Raw genomic sequence first — 14,552 nt, forward strand, 5'->3', positions numbered from 1 at the left:
GGGGCGTTTTGGAACGTACCAGCCGCGATAGTCGAGGGATTACTGTACATATATGTTTCTTTAATAACACATACTCTATTCCCCTGCTCTTATCCTTACAATTTCTTGGAAAAGTATACCTGAACTGATAGTCAGATATCACATGCACTCAGTAGGCATTATACAACGGAAGAACATGTAATTCCTTGAGTAATATCTGAAGGCTGCAGATCCTGATATTAAGATTATCCTTCTGAAGATGGATATCAGAAGAGGCTATGATGCTAACAGACATATGCGGAAAAATATTTGCGAAATTTAAAATTTAGTTGAATGTAGATTCGCAACAAAAGGTCATTGGCATTTTCAAAAAAGTTATTATGTGGTTTATTTTGGAATGCTTTTGAAAACTGAGCAGAGTTCTACTCCATTCGACATAGATGAATTGGTTCCATTGTTTTTGTGAATTCCGCTGTTCCCTTCTAACAATTTCATCGTATATTAAGGTTTTGAATAGGTAGCCTTGAGAGGAAGCTGTCTAACATTATACATTTCATATTACCGGGAAAATCAGTAGTGCATTTTTTTCTGATTTGCTTGAATACTCATTCTGATCTTTGAAGCAATCGTACGCCTTGCATATAAGAAAGCGTTAGAAACTATCATATGTTATGTATGGGATACTATCGTTTATATTACATTTTGGGAAATTATTATGCTTCAGGATATTACATTGCCAGGTACGTGAATATGATATCGGTTATTAATGGTTTATTTACACTGAGACATTTACGATAGCCATTAAAATAATGCTTAAGTACTCTCTTTTTTAACAAATTGATGAGGATCAATGTGAAAAGTTTTCTAAATCCGTATTATATAATGTGAATTACAATGGCTCGCGTTTCACATAATTGGTACTATATGTCGTGAAGATCCTTGATGTAGGCCTGACAGGAAGCTATTCGCTGTTGTTGCGGAAGGGAATTAAATGGGTGCTCCTCTTGTTTCATTGTTTTCTATATTCGTAGATAATACTCAGGTGCAACATTATAAATGCTTTATTATATACAATATACGAAATTGGGGGAAACTAATAAACACAAGTAGTAGTAGCAGCGAACTGGTTATAGTCTCTGTAACCAAAAGTTAATATTTTTCTTGTGGCTGCATCTAAATATTGTATATATTACAAACGTAAAGCAACCACTTAAAAGGCGTAATACGCAGAATAGTAATTGTTTTAGATGAAGACATAAATAAAATCTACCAATCTATGCAGTAGATAGTAAATCATCAGAAAAATGTCTGTACTCTATATGTGCAGCACATTAAATAGTTCAAAGTGGAAGACTAGACACTAATTGAGAAGACTAGAAACTAATTGATAAAAGATATACCAAATATTTTAGGTTTGAAAAAACATTACGCTTACGTCTGGGTTGTATTTAATGTATACTTCGGCGTATGTATAAAAAAGAGACTGCAATCATTAATTTCTTATTGTTGAATGCTAAACAACAGAAACAGCGCTAGCCAGTCAATCGCAAACTATGATTCCTCATTATAGGAAAGACACCAACATATCTAAAATCACTTTTTTTTACAAGTAGAGTCTTTTTGCATTTCTGTATTATCTAGCTGACATTTAGAATTATGAAATAACGGATTGACATTCTTTCTTTTTCTGTAAAATATGTTTCCATGACTTGAGCAATAAGAAATTAATCTATGATTATCTGCCTTGATCTATATTTATAAACATATTACAGTAAGGCAATGTTTTCCAGAAAGTCAACTAAATCCTTATCCTGTGTGTGGCTTTAGCTGAACTGATCACATTAGCAAGGTTAGTGACTGTATTTGCATCTAAATGATATTATTTAAACAAACGTGTTAAAAATTGTTTCTTTTTGAATGGTATATATATCTTATTAAGTTGTGCTTTGTAGAAAACAAAACCTAACCCCAATAAATTGGTTAGCAATAAGGACCTATCGTAAATATATATAATATAGTTATGCAGTTGTTGTTTTAAAACACTGAGCCCATAGAAATGGCGTTCAATCAGTGGAATATAAAGATATGCATTTTGTATCTTAAAATTATAAATCCAAAGTGGTAATTTATAATTATATATTTAATTTATATCTTATAGTAAGGTACAAAGGAAAACTAAAAAAAAATGGCAAAGCAACGAAGTTTGCTGCGAAACAACGTAATTAACACAGAGGTGAAAATGTTTCAGTGGTCGCTTTTGACAAAATTCAAATTATGAAATGTAAATAAAAGAGTGGTCTAGATATGTACAAATAAGTGAACCTGTTCAGTATGTTAGATTCTAGAGCGGTGAGCAAGAAAAAGAAGAAAAAAAAAGAAAACCCCCTAGAAATTCGTAACTTTTTTAATTGCTTAACAGAAAAAAAGGAAGATAAGCATGATAATTTCTGTGAGAAAATGTATTATATGAAAAGTAAATTTACGTACGAATGTCAATATTGAGAGAAGCTGATCCGTTCATATTTTGTATGTTAATGTCCTGATGTGCGTGTGTGCGAAAAAACAAGTTTATTAGCAATTTTCCGTTTGAACATGTTTAGTTACGATAACTAAAGGAAAATGTCATTGAGTATAGTGTCGATCTCATCGTAGAGTGTGCGGTGTGAATGGGGGCGGGGCATATGTGATAGCAAGTGAAACTGTATATCAAGTACATTTGGGTGTGTGTCTGTATGTAAAGGGAACTATGTTTCTGGGTGCGTAAGTCTGGCTGCAAACGACTGCCCAACGCAAGTATGATATTCGTGAGAAGGTATTTTTAAGGTGCTATTTCATAGGATAAACGAGTAATAGGTGCGTGTGGTAGTATTCAAAACTTGAGATGATATATAGTGTAGACGCATATGTGAGCCGTTTGAGTGTGCACATCTTGTTCAAAAACAGTATAAATAGCAGGCGTGTTTCTCTGAGAAAGGAAGTCCAGCAGCTACAAACATTTATCTACTAAATGTTGCATCAACTGTTGCACATGATGTAGATGGCAAGTTTGAAATGATATCATTTAACTCCCAAAAGAGTGAGGTACGGAGAATTACAGAAATGGGCGACAAGAAAGTGTAGTTCATCTTTATTGTGATGGACGTCCGCAAATACTCCAAACCTATATCAGCTAGCGTGAAACCAAGTCCCTAATGAATAGCAAAACGCATATTTGGTAATTGGTGCAGTAGATATATGGGAATCAAGAGGATGCAAATGGAGATAGAGAGATGTGCGTGTGTGTGAGAAAATGTCTCGGTGCTTATAAACAATAGACACTGCAACATGAATGAGGAACAAGCAAATTCACCATCTTTAATGCGGTGAGAATTGAATGGCATATGAATCAATAAAACATTTTCTGAAAATTGTGGTAGTGTCGAAAAGATGGGACAGAATTTTCAAAAGAATTGCATTAACTGGAGATACGAGGTAGCATCACCAGCTAGTTTGGGATAAATGCACTCTAAAGAATGCAAATATTATACAGTGAATGCACCTGGTGGGATGGATGTCTTCGCTACAGGAGAAATGGGATAAATTTGAGAAGTTGAAAACCTGGTTGAACCAAGAGTAGACGAAACTGAGAAGATATAGTTATGAATGGTTTTCTAAAGGACGGAAATAGAGAGACGAAGAATTCAATTAAACAGACCTCATAGGGTTATCACAAGGTTAGAATAGATGGTAGAATTGAATTGTAGTAAAATAAACTAGGTGGAATAGCCGGAAGCAATAACGGTTGCAAGCTATTGGGAATGAAATTGGTACCCACGCTGAACCAATTTAAAAATCTGTATGTTACAGGAATGCTATGGCGATTTCCTTCAGCTTGGTCAATTGGAACATTGATAGTATTGGTATCATTGGCCACCCTGGAAATAGTTGAACATTTACAATTGTTATTTTGTGGCTAAACTTACTCTAATGTCACCAATTATGGTCTTGAGTTTGCTACATTTATATCCTTGATATCCTCAGGAAGAGTTTCTTCAATACGAGATCATTCATTGTAATATTATAAACTAAGTTTACGAAATATGACTAACCATATTATAGATACTTTTTGTATGTTCTTCCCGTTCATATTCAAAGCAATATATTCCAAGATTACAGTAAATATTAATCTCCACATATTTTAATTTTTAAATTTGTTAAATGAGATAATGCTAAATAGTAGACTTATAGTAAAGGGAATATGATGCTGTAGAATATAATAGATAAATTCCAAAGTGTAAATTAAGCGTATATGTAAACAATTCTAAGATGTGTAGTTGCTTTGTCAGCAACACATAAATTCATTTACAGAAAGTTCTGAAGAAGTGCTCATAGATTGAAGAAATAATTTAAAATTCATAAATGCAAACAATAGGCAGAGAAATATAGCTTGATAAACTAACCTCTATGAGTTAAATTCTCTCTCCTATATTTCAATGACATTCTTTTACATCGTTTAAACAAGCATTTTGCTTTAAAAGGTTGGGATCGGACGGACTGAAATGAAACAACGTGAAGGCGAAATTTAAAGGCACCATAACTACAAATTTCCCCATACTCAATATCAATACGAGGAAGATTTCCAGTATGAACACAAAAGCTCGTTAAATATTTACAACTTTAATATCTGCTATTCAAAAGCGACGAGTCTTTCTAAAGCTTTAGTGTATCGTGCTAAGTTCTAATTTTAGATAACACTGAAACAAAAGTTTATTGCTTCCTTCAAATTCTGTTGAGAATGATTCTCAAATTTTCAGAAACATAGAAATACGATTTATTGTCTAATTATGCATATGTGTCTGGAGTTAAGCTATGGACAATATATACAATTATATCGGTTGCTATATATACCGCATTCATCTCTCTACATTAAACATAATAAGGTGTGATGTCTGCCACTCAGGGAATTATAGCATTCTAACACATCTCTCGGAAAATGTAAAATTTTCTAGCTACTTCTCGCAATATATTACTGAAATTTCCAATTCACATTGGGTAACGTAGAATAGTACCTTTATTGACAGGGTGACATACAATTAAAATGGAGATAAATAGGCATATAATTTAAGCAAATTTCATTTCTTCATCAATCCTGAATCATCATTAATAATGGCCACTGGCTTTACTTTCATGAGAGGGGAGTGTATTGTAGTAAACTTAGTCATACATAACGGGAAAGTTTGCGAAAATAAACAAAAGACGAAGGCAGGTGGAGTACAAACGAGCAAATGTATTAGGATAGCGCTCAGGAATAGAAATAGAAAAAGTTTTTTACGTTTCGAGCCTACGCTCTTCCACAGAATGATACACAGAAAAAAACAAGGAGAGAACAGAGTATTATTTAATTTATTTCTTAATGACAACTTTCCCATCATCTGTTTCTTTGATGTCAATGCTCAGTGGCTTGTTTATTTTATCGAGGATATACCAACGTCAAACTTGGAATAGCAATCATTACGCAACGTAAGTGAATATCACGTAAAGTATAATGCACACACATACGTACACACACACACATATACATGTACAGGGTGAAATGGTTAATTTTTTGCGATTGTACATCAGTTATTTCGCGCATGCGCATCGTTTGTTTTTGATTTTGTCGACTACACAATATAGTTGGGTCAGTTGGGCACTATATTCAAGAAAAACAACACCATCATCCTGTCCGAAATTGGGAAAGAACATGCTGTTCTTATTGATGTTGTTAGTATTGGTTTTGCTGTTGTTCATGTCACTTTTGTTCTAGTTGTTGTTGTTATTGTTGTGGCTATAGTTACTGCCACTGCTTTTGCTTTCTTGTTCCTGGTTGTTGCTGCTCTCACTACTACTGCAGCGGCTGTTGATGTAATTTCTACAGATGTTAGTTTTTCTGCTGGTATCGTTGTTAGTGTTTGTTGTACTTTGTACCATAACAGTCTTGTTCTTCCCTTCCTCCAATTCCACTGTATTGCTGCCCGTAACCAAGGGATGGGGAGGGAAATACCCATCTGTTACATTTTGGTAACAGGGTTTGTTTTGTTTACCCGCAACTTTCACAAGACGTGCTCTGCCATTTTGTTAAGTTTTATTGATTCCATTAAATTTTAACGCCCACCAAATTTGTTTGGTGAGCTGAAAATCGCCTCTCAGGAGGCTACACAACCATAAAAACCGGTAATATATTCCTGGTGCTTCTATTAACGACTTGGAATAAAATAATTACTGCAAAACAACAGCAAACCTGGTGTAAATAAATACTTTGAACCGAACTGTCTTGCAGCGCTTGAAAAAACCTCCGATGTGTTCCGCAGCAAATATATAAGAATAATAATAATAATAATAATAATAATAATAATAATAATAATAATAATAATAATAATAATAATAATAATAATAATAATAATAATAACAGCAACAACAACAACAGTAATAATATTAATAATAATAAAGATAATAATAATAATAATAATAATAATAATAATAATAATAATAATAGTAATAATAATAATAATGGGCTACAGCAAATAATTTGTTGAATACCACAGAGTTTTCTTGTCAATTGTTTGATCTTAACAAGTTGAGCATGTTCCTTAATGGTTGACGATATGTGCATCTCTGATCACGAGCAAAAGTAGTGGGTGAGCATCATAGCCATGTGTTGAGAGGAATACTTTGGATGTTTGAGCCATACACCTTAAACAAACCTTATCATCCTTAAACAAACCTTATTCAGGGATCTTTTGATTGGGATGGGCTACTCGACCTGCAGAAAATTCTAACTCAGCCCCACCTGCAAGGTCATTTGCTGTTTCTCTTGATATGAGATCACCATGTCGCGCACATATGGCTGTGATGCTTGTACCTGGTGTACCGTTATGAGATGGTTAGTCATTATGGGTATACTAGGCTGGATGTCTTGAACTGCTCTCTCCTTCGATAATAATAATAATAATAATAATAATAATAATAATAATAATAATAATAATAATAATAATAATAATAATAATAATAATAATAATATAATAGAATAAATTTATCTCATTAGATGATAGTAACTTTATACATGTGCATGGATCGCGTAGAACGCAGAAGAGATACATGTTCCAAGAATCAAACACTCGATGTATCTTTAATATTCTGAGGAAATTCACCTTATTACGTAGCTGACTGCGGGAAAAATCAATTAACGCTTAACGTAATATTTCCCCCCACCACAAAATGTGACATGAAAATACAGATACAGATTGCTACAGCTAAATATTCCTGGCTTACGTTTATTTACATGATAAGAAACAAATATCTGGATACAGCAATCATTCCGTCAAAAATTTTATATCGATAATTGATTTTTTTAGTGAAAAAAAATCGGATTTTAATATTCAGACATGGGTGTTACAGCACACGCTAATATTTAAATCGTTGAGCTATGCTACAAGGTAACTTGCCCGTGTGTAATGAATAAATTAATACAAATCTTTCCATGAATATAACATTTTCCCGAGAAAATTAATAATCGTTTCGATACATTAAAGAAATAGCCCTCGGTAATTCTGTTGATAGCCGAAAAATATTGAATGATTCATTACACAATCTTAACTTACATGTAAGCGCCAACATATATTTATTAATAAGATGCCTTTCCCACAAACAAGAATTGTTTAATAAATAGAAAATGATGTAGTAAATATATTTTTAAAACGATAATTTTTTAATTATTGTACCATAAATATCTATTTAGAACACTTGCTATATACTCAAAGGATATTTATGGTAATTAGCATAGAAATCATTCTAATGTACAGCAACAAGTTAATTAACAGAAATTTAATTATATCCGGCAAGCGGATAATTAGTTTTCTGTTTAAGGGTAAATTAAATGGGATATTAAAAAGTGCATGTATTTGCTATGCGCCCTTTACACAGGAGTATTTCTATTCCACTTGAACTGTAATCGATATAGTGTTCTCAGGTTCTGTGATTTTAACATGGTCCTTCCTTGCTGAAACATTCATTGAGAAAATGCATTTGTTTACGACAGTGATATTGAATATCAGTTGAAAATTTTATGCAACAATAGTTAGAAGAATACTAATTTTGCTGAAATATATATGTAATGTTTACTAAAGAAATATGTTTTAGTATTTTATGCTCCAGTTACTGATTTCCAATAATATGCCTAGCATAATCATTCCAAAAACAATATAAAAGTCAAACACACAATACGTTTCATGTGGAAATATTGCAATGGGTAACATTACTGCCGCTTTCATATAAATTTACAGCAATTGTTTACGCTCCATTCTCTTATAAAACACATCTAAGATATCTACACACATAGGATGTCATATGTCAACATCTCCGTCAATCGGTTACCATATAAATTGCCATATAAATACCAAATAAATTAGAAAAATCTCTTCGATTACACTTCAGTAATTGACTGATATGTAGAATGCATTATTGTATGAAACTGGATATCAATGCTATAGCATGAAGTTTACGTCAACTTTCCGCCTGTAATTCTTCTAAACTGAACACTATTTCTAATGTTAAGATATTATTAGGCATCCCTTATACAAATACAATTTTAAAAAATATTAAAGATTTTCCAAAATCTTTCGCATAAGGTAAAGACATCAATAAACAGTACATAAGCTTAAATAATTTGGAAAATGATTCCATGGTGTAAATATTCCAAACTTTGAAAATAATTTAACCCTTGAAAGACTATAAACTTTAAAGACTTATGAAAAGTATATTACTTGATGTAATGTGCCTTATAGATGTCTTTAATGAATTGGACTTACAATTGCATGAACTCAGGGGTTTCTCTATTCACTGGGTAGAAAGTAGGGATTTATGCATGTTCGTAATGAACAAATTTCTTCGAACGTGAAAATACCTAGATTTAGGACAAAACGACTACTATATATGAGGAACGTTGCTTTCTACATATTTTATAATTAAATATATATACTTAGACACACAAACGCACACACACAAATTGTATGTATAGAAATTTTGAGAAAAACCTTGAGATTTATATATATATATATATATATATATAAGACCAGGCATGGCTGATGTATATATGTGTATGTGTGTATACCATTCTATATAAAATTACATATTACATATATGATATATATATATATATATATATATATAGGTATGTGTGTGTGTGAGTATGTGTGAAGGTGCATAGCTCAGTGGTTAGAGCGTCGAACTTACGACCGTGGTGTTGTGAGTTCGAATCACGGATCGCGCTGCGTGTTGTGCTCTTGAGAGAGACACTTTATTTCACATTGCCCGTGTACACACAGCTGTAGAAATATGTTGCGACGTCACAGGTGCTAACCTGTATTGGCCTTCGCCTTTCCGTTGGGTAACACTGGTGGCGTGGAGAGGGGTGACCGATATGCATGGGCGACTACTGGTCTTCTATAAACAATCTTTCCCGGACTTGTGTCTGGGATGGTAACTTTCTAGGTGCAATCCCACGGTAAGTCATGACCGAAGGGGATCTCTGTGTGTATTTATGCGTGTATCTTTGCGTTTGTGTTTATCCCTCCGCCATCGTTCGGCAACCGATGCTGAAGTGCTTATGACTCCGTAACTTAGCCCTTCTGCAAAGAAACCGATGGAATAAGGAATAAGCCTAGGGGGCCTATTCCTTCGACTATAACCTCAATCATGGCTGCAGTTAAATGCTTGGAAGAAGTAAAAGAAAGAATATACAGCCTTGGCCAAAATTAAGGAGCAGGTATGATTAAAACTCATTTACTTAATAATTGTAAATAGTATTAAAAACATTCTGCATCCATCCTGTCAATAATTAATTTTCATGTGTCCTCCTTTTGCATTTGTAAGCACTTTTATGCATTTTTGAGACGAAGTTAGCGGAAATGACTAGGTTAATTTTCTTCCACTAACGTTTGCTTCCTATTTTGTCAGTGAATACCTAATTGATAACATATGAAGCGTTAATATTTCTTGACAATGTCTTAGGAGAAATGGTTTCCTGAACCTCATACCCAGTGAAAGATTTTTCCAAGTTGAAACTGCAAGAGATTTCAAATACTCGAGAAGAGTTGTCCATCATATGACCAAATCTTTCAAAACCTGGATGAGGTTACAAAAAGTGTACAACCACGAGGGAAGAGATGTTGCTGAAGACGACATCTCTGGCGGATAGGAAAAGGACATATTCTGACGTTACTGCTGAGTTTCAGGTGGCAAAAAATAAAAAAAAACAAGGAAGTATCAACTCGCACAGTGAGAAGATGGTTATTAGACGCTGGGCTTAAAGGATGTAAGGCCAGAAAGAAGCCATTTGTCTGAGGTGAACATGAAGCGATTGTCTTGGGTAAAAGAGCATTGACGATTCGACTGATGATGATTCAGCTTATGTTGTTTGGTCTGATGAAGGTAACTTTACTGTAGATACTCCACATTCATTTCCATCACTTTACTACGCATAATTGAAATTCTTATACCAGTACAAATTTCTTCTTGAATACCAAAAGTGATCAGCAAATTTGCTTTTCTTCTGATAAATTTGGAACCCCTGGAGCTGTTTATGTTTGCCGTAGAGTTGTAGAGGCTTATCATCCTAGGTGTGTTGTCTCCACAGTCAAATTTGGAGGTGGAAGTCTAACGTTTTGGGGTTGCATGTAGTCTTCAGGCCCAGAAATGTTGTCCACTTGTGAGGGCAGAATGAATTCGAGAGCTTACACCAGCATGTTAGACAAGTTTATCAACCTCCCTTTGCTAAGTTTTCATTGATAACATCTGAGGTAGCGTAATCTTTCGACAAGATAATGCTCCATGCTTCACATCCAGAGTTTCAAAGGGTTGGCTTGAGGAGAAAGGGATTAAATCACCCGCATCAGTCTCCGGACGTCAATCCCATTGAACATTAGTGGCCCCACTTAGGTACAAGTGTGAGGGTGCACAAATGTTCTTCAAAAACCGAATTAGAAGCCAAATTTTATGAAGAGTGGCAGAAAATTGACCCAACCACTTATGCCAACTTAATCTCAAGTATGCTAAAATGCGTAAAAGTGATTATAAAAACAAAAGGAGGATATATCAAATACTAATTATTGATGATCTTTTTCTAGAGTGATTATTGTAGTATTTCCATTTATTAAGTAAATGAGTTTCAATTATATTCTCTACTTTTTCACACCTACCGTATAAATTTGGCCAATATTATATATATGTATATATGTGTGTGTGTGTGTGTGTGTGTAAGTGTGTGTATGTATATATGCATATTATTCTATTTCTGGCTGTTCACAGTATACATGGCAATTCATTATTACATGGAAAAATGCGAGCAAGAGAAATAATATTCATAAGATTATAAACATCGAAAACTACAGGACAAGTTACTACTCTTGGAAAAGTACAGAATAAATCATTACATTTGGTGAAATACGGAACAAAGAGTTTTACTTCAAATATTGCAGCTAAGAATAAAATTTCATATAAAATATTTAGATTTAGAAAATATTAGATTTTATTAAAACTAAAATGTATATTATTGCTTCTATTTGTTATTACTTGTTAATTCTATTAAAAATAAAATAATTAAATTAAAATTTTGCACTTCAAAAAAAATCATTTTAAAAATTATTAACCCATTAAGTCCCAGAGTACTTAAATTTCTGAATATTAGTTTCAAATTTTTGGCAGATTATTGAAAATAGGTTAAAATGAAAAAAAAAATTAAAACTACTTTACTTCAAGCAGAAATGGAAATACTCGGTGTCCTATAAATAGGACATTGAGATAATGTAATATAGCTTTTTTAATTTTCTCATTTAGCATCCAATTAATAGGACAGTGGGACTTAATGGGTTCATTAATAATTAAGAATTTGAAGGTAGGTTATAAAATGTAATAGTAGTACAAAGTTAATAGAATAAATAGGTTAATACAAAATTGGTTATATATTACAGCAAAGCTATCTATAACAGCAATTAGAAAGTAACATTTCCTTGAGTTATTGCCAAGTCTTCACATTTTAATCTTGTTCCAATGCCTATTTGTTACATAATGAATTTACCTGCCATTTACAGTAGTACCTCGGTTTTCGAACATATATACTGGGGAAAAACATTGAAAAAACTTACTATACATTTGAAAAGGTATGATTATGTGTAATATAATGTGATCTGGTGATTAAAGGACACTAGGGTCACGTTTCTCTGCCTCAGTAGGTGTCATCAGCACTATATGTATTTATATATACATACATATATTTATATGCGTGCTTGTGTGTATATATATATATATATATATATATATATATAGCACGATTTATTCGTGATCAGAGGCGTTCGTAAACCTAGCTACTACTGTATGCTATTCTACTTTGCATAAATATTTAGTTATAATAGTACTTGTAGCTCTCATTTTGAAATATTCTAGTGTATCAATATTATGAAATGCTGGTCCCTTTTTTAAATTATTATGTTACTTTGTAAATTAAAATCAAATAATATTCAGTATTCAAATTTTATCCTTAGCTGCAATATTTTAAGTAAAAAGTTTCTTGTTCTGTACTTTACCAGGTGTAATACATTGTCCTGAACTTTTCCAAGCGTAATAACTTGTCCTGTAATTTTGTAGGTTTATAATCTTCAGAATATTATTTCTCTTGCTCGCATTTTTCCATGAAATTCATGTTTCTTCCATTCAATGCTATTATGCTAATTAATAATGGATAAAAAGTCGCGGTGTCATTGATAATTTTATCCTGACCTCAATGACGTCAGTGACATATATAGAACTATATTATCACCCTCAAATTTGAGAAACAAACATTCATAACTTTTTTTTAAAACTTCATTGCGCGAGATAGATACAAGGAAATTTCTCGAATTGAGCTCTATCATTTAAGCGTATTTCAAATATAAAAAAATATTAATTATACTTAAATACCATTTTTGCCTTCCTTATATTTATTTTCATATTTTCCCTCACATCTCTTTTCATACAAATGTTTGTTGCATGGGACGAAAGCTGTGAATTCTTCATGTTTTCTTCTATCATTAAAGCTAACATACATATATTTCGCTTTTAAAATTAAATAAAAAGTTATTTAGATCTAAACTTGATTGATTACTCTCCTATAACGTTGCTAAAAATGTTGATATAAACTTGTTTCTACTGGATCAAATCTCAATTCTGTTAGGCCAAAATTTAGCTAGGGGCTAGTCCCCTTCGAAACTGTTAACAATTTTCAATCTGGTTAAGAACTGGATTAGATACTAGCTTCTGAAACATGCTGCAAGTGAGTAAATTGCGACCTTAAGAATATTATTCAACTAGAACTATATTTGAATGATTGATTTCCGATATCTGTACCAGTGCGTATTAGTAAATAATTTGTATATTGAAGTTATAAAGAAGAATCGCGGATTATTGTTAAATATATTGCTTCAGGTTTCTATGCCTACTAGTACACAACAATGTCAAAACAGCAGTTCATCCACAGTCCCTTTACGTTAATCAGTCGAGTGTGTTAGGAACACACAACCATGTGAGAGATAAAATTGTTCTGTGATGAAAAACTACAGTTCTTTGCGTCTGAGTCTACAAGTATTTCTTGATAACGTTTATGCAAATCAACTTATTTATTTCTTTATTGCCTACAAGGGGCTAAACATAGAGGGAAAAAACTAGGACAAAGGGATTAAGTCAATTACATCGATCCCAGTGTGTAACTGGCACTTATCGACCCCGAAATTATGAAAAGCAATGTCGACCTTGGCGGAATTTGAACAAAGTTTACCACGGAGGAATTTCAACTCAGAACGTAAAGATAGACGGAATACGCTAAACATTTCGCCCGGTATGCTAACGTTTCTGCCAGCTCGCCGCTTTGCAGATAAACATATTTGAAAAGGATATTTGTTACAATTTAGGTACTAACATAATGAAAGGGATATTTGCTGCAATTTAGATACTAACATTTCAGAGAATATCATTTCCAAAAAAGAAAAAAAACTATTTTTAACTGTCCATCCATGCTAACTACTAATACAAAACTCAATATTATTAGTTAATTCAATGTTTCATATAATCATAAAGGCGATGACTCGTTCGATTTGCTTCGAGACGAATTGTTTAATCAGATTGCTAAGTGCCATGTATTCTACTGTATTATTTGAGAAATGGACTTAAAGTAGACCTACCACACAAAAGAAATGAAAGTTACTAAGACTTCAAATTTCTAATATTTCATTTAGATTAGTATTTAAATTGCTGATTAAATTTTGTGCATCAGAAACGTCCTATAATATCGAATTAATGAACCTATAGCTACATCTGCGACTGTGTGTCAGTGGTCAGTGTTAGTGTGTGTATGCATGAGTAGTTATATATATAATTTTTTTTATTAATTCATACTGAATATAAGGATAAAATCACGTTAATGATTTTTATCAAGTAGTCACCATGAAATAAAAATGTATAGGTAATTTATACATTAGATAACAATTATATATATATATATATACATATATAATTATTAAGTTAATGTA

The sequence above is a fragment of the Octopus sinensis genome, linkage group LG1 (assembly GCF_006345805.1).
Source record: "Octopus sinensis linkage group LG1, ASM634580v1, whole genome shotgun sequence".
NCBI classification, from domain to species: Eukaryota; Metazoa; Mollusca; class Cephalopoda; order Octopoda; family Octopodidae; genus Octopus; species Octopus sinensis.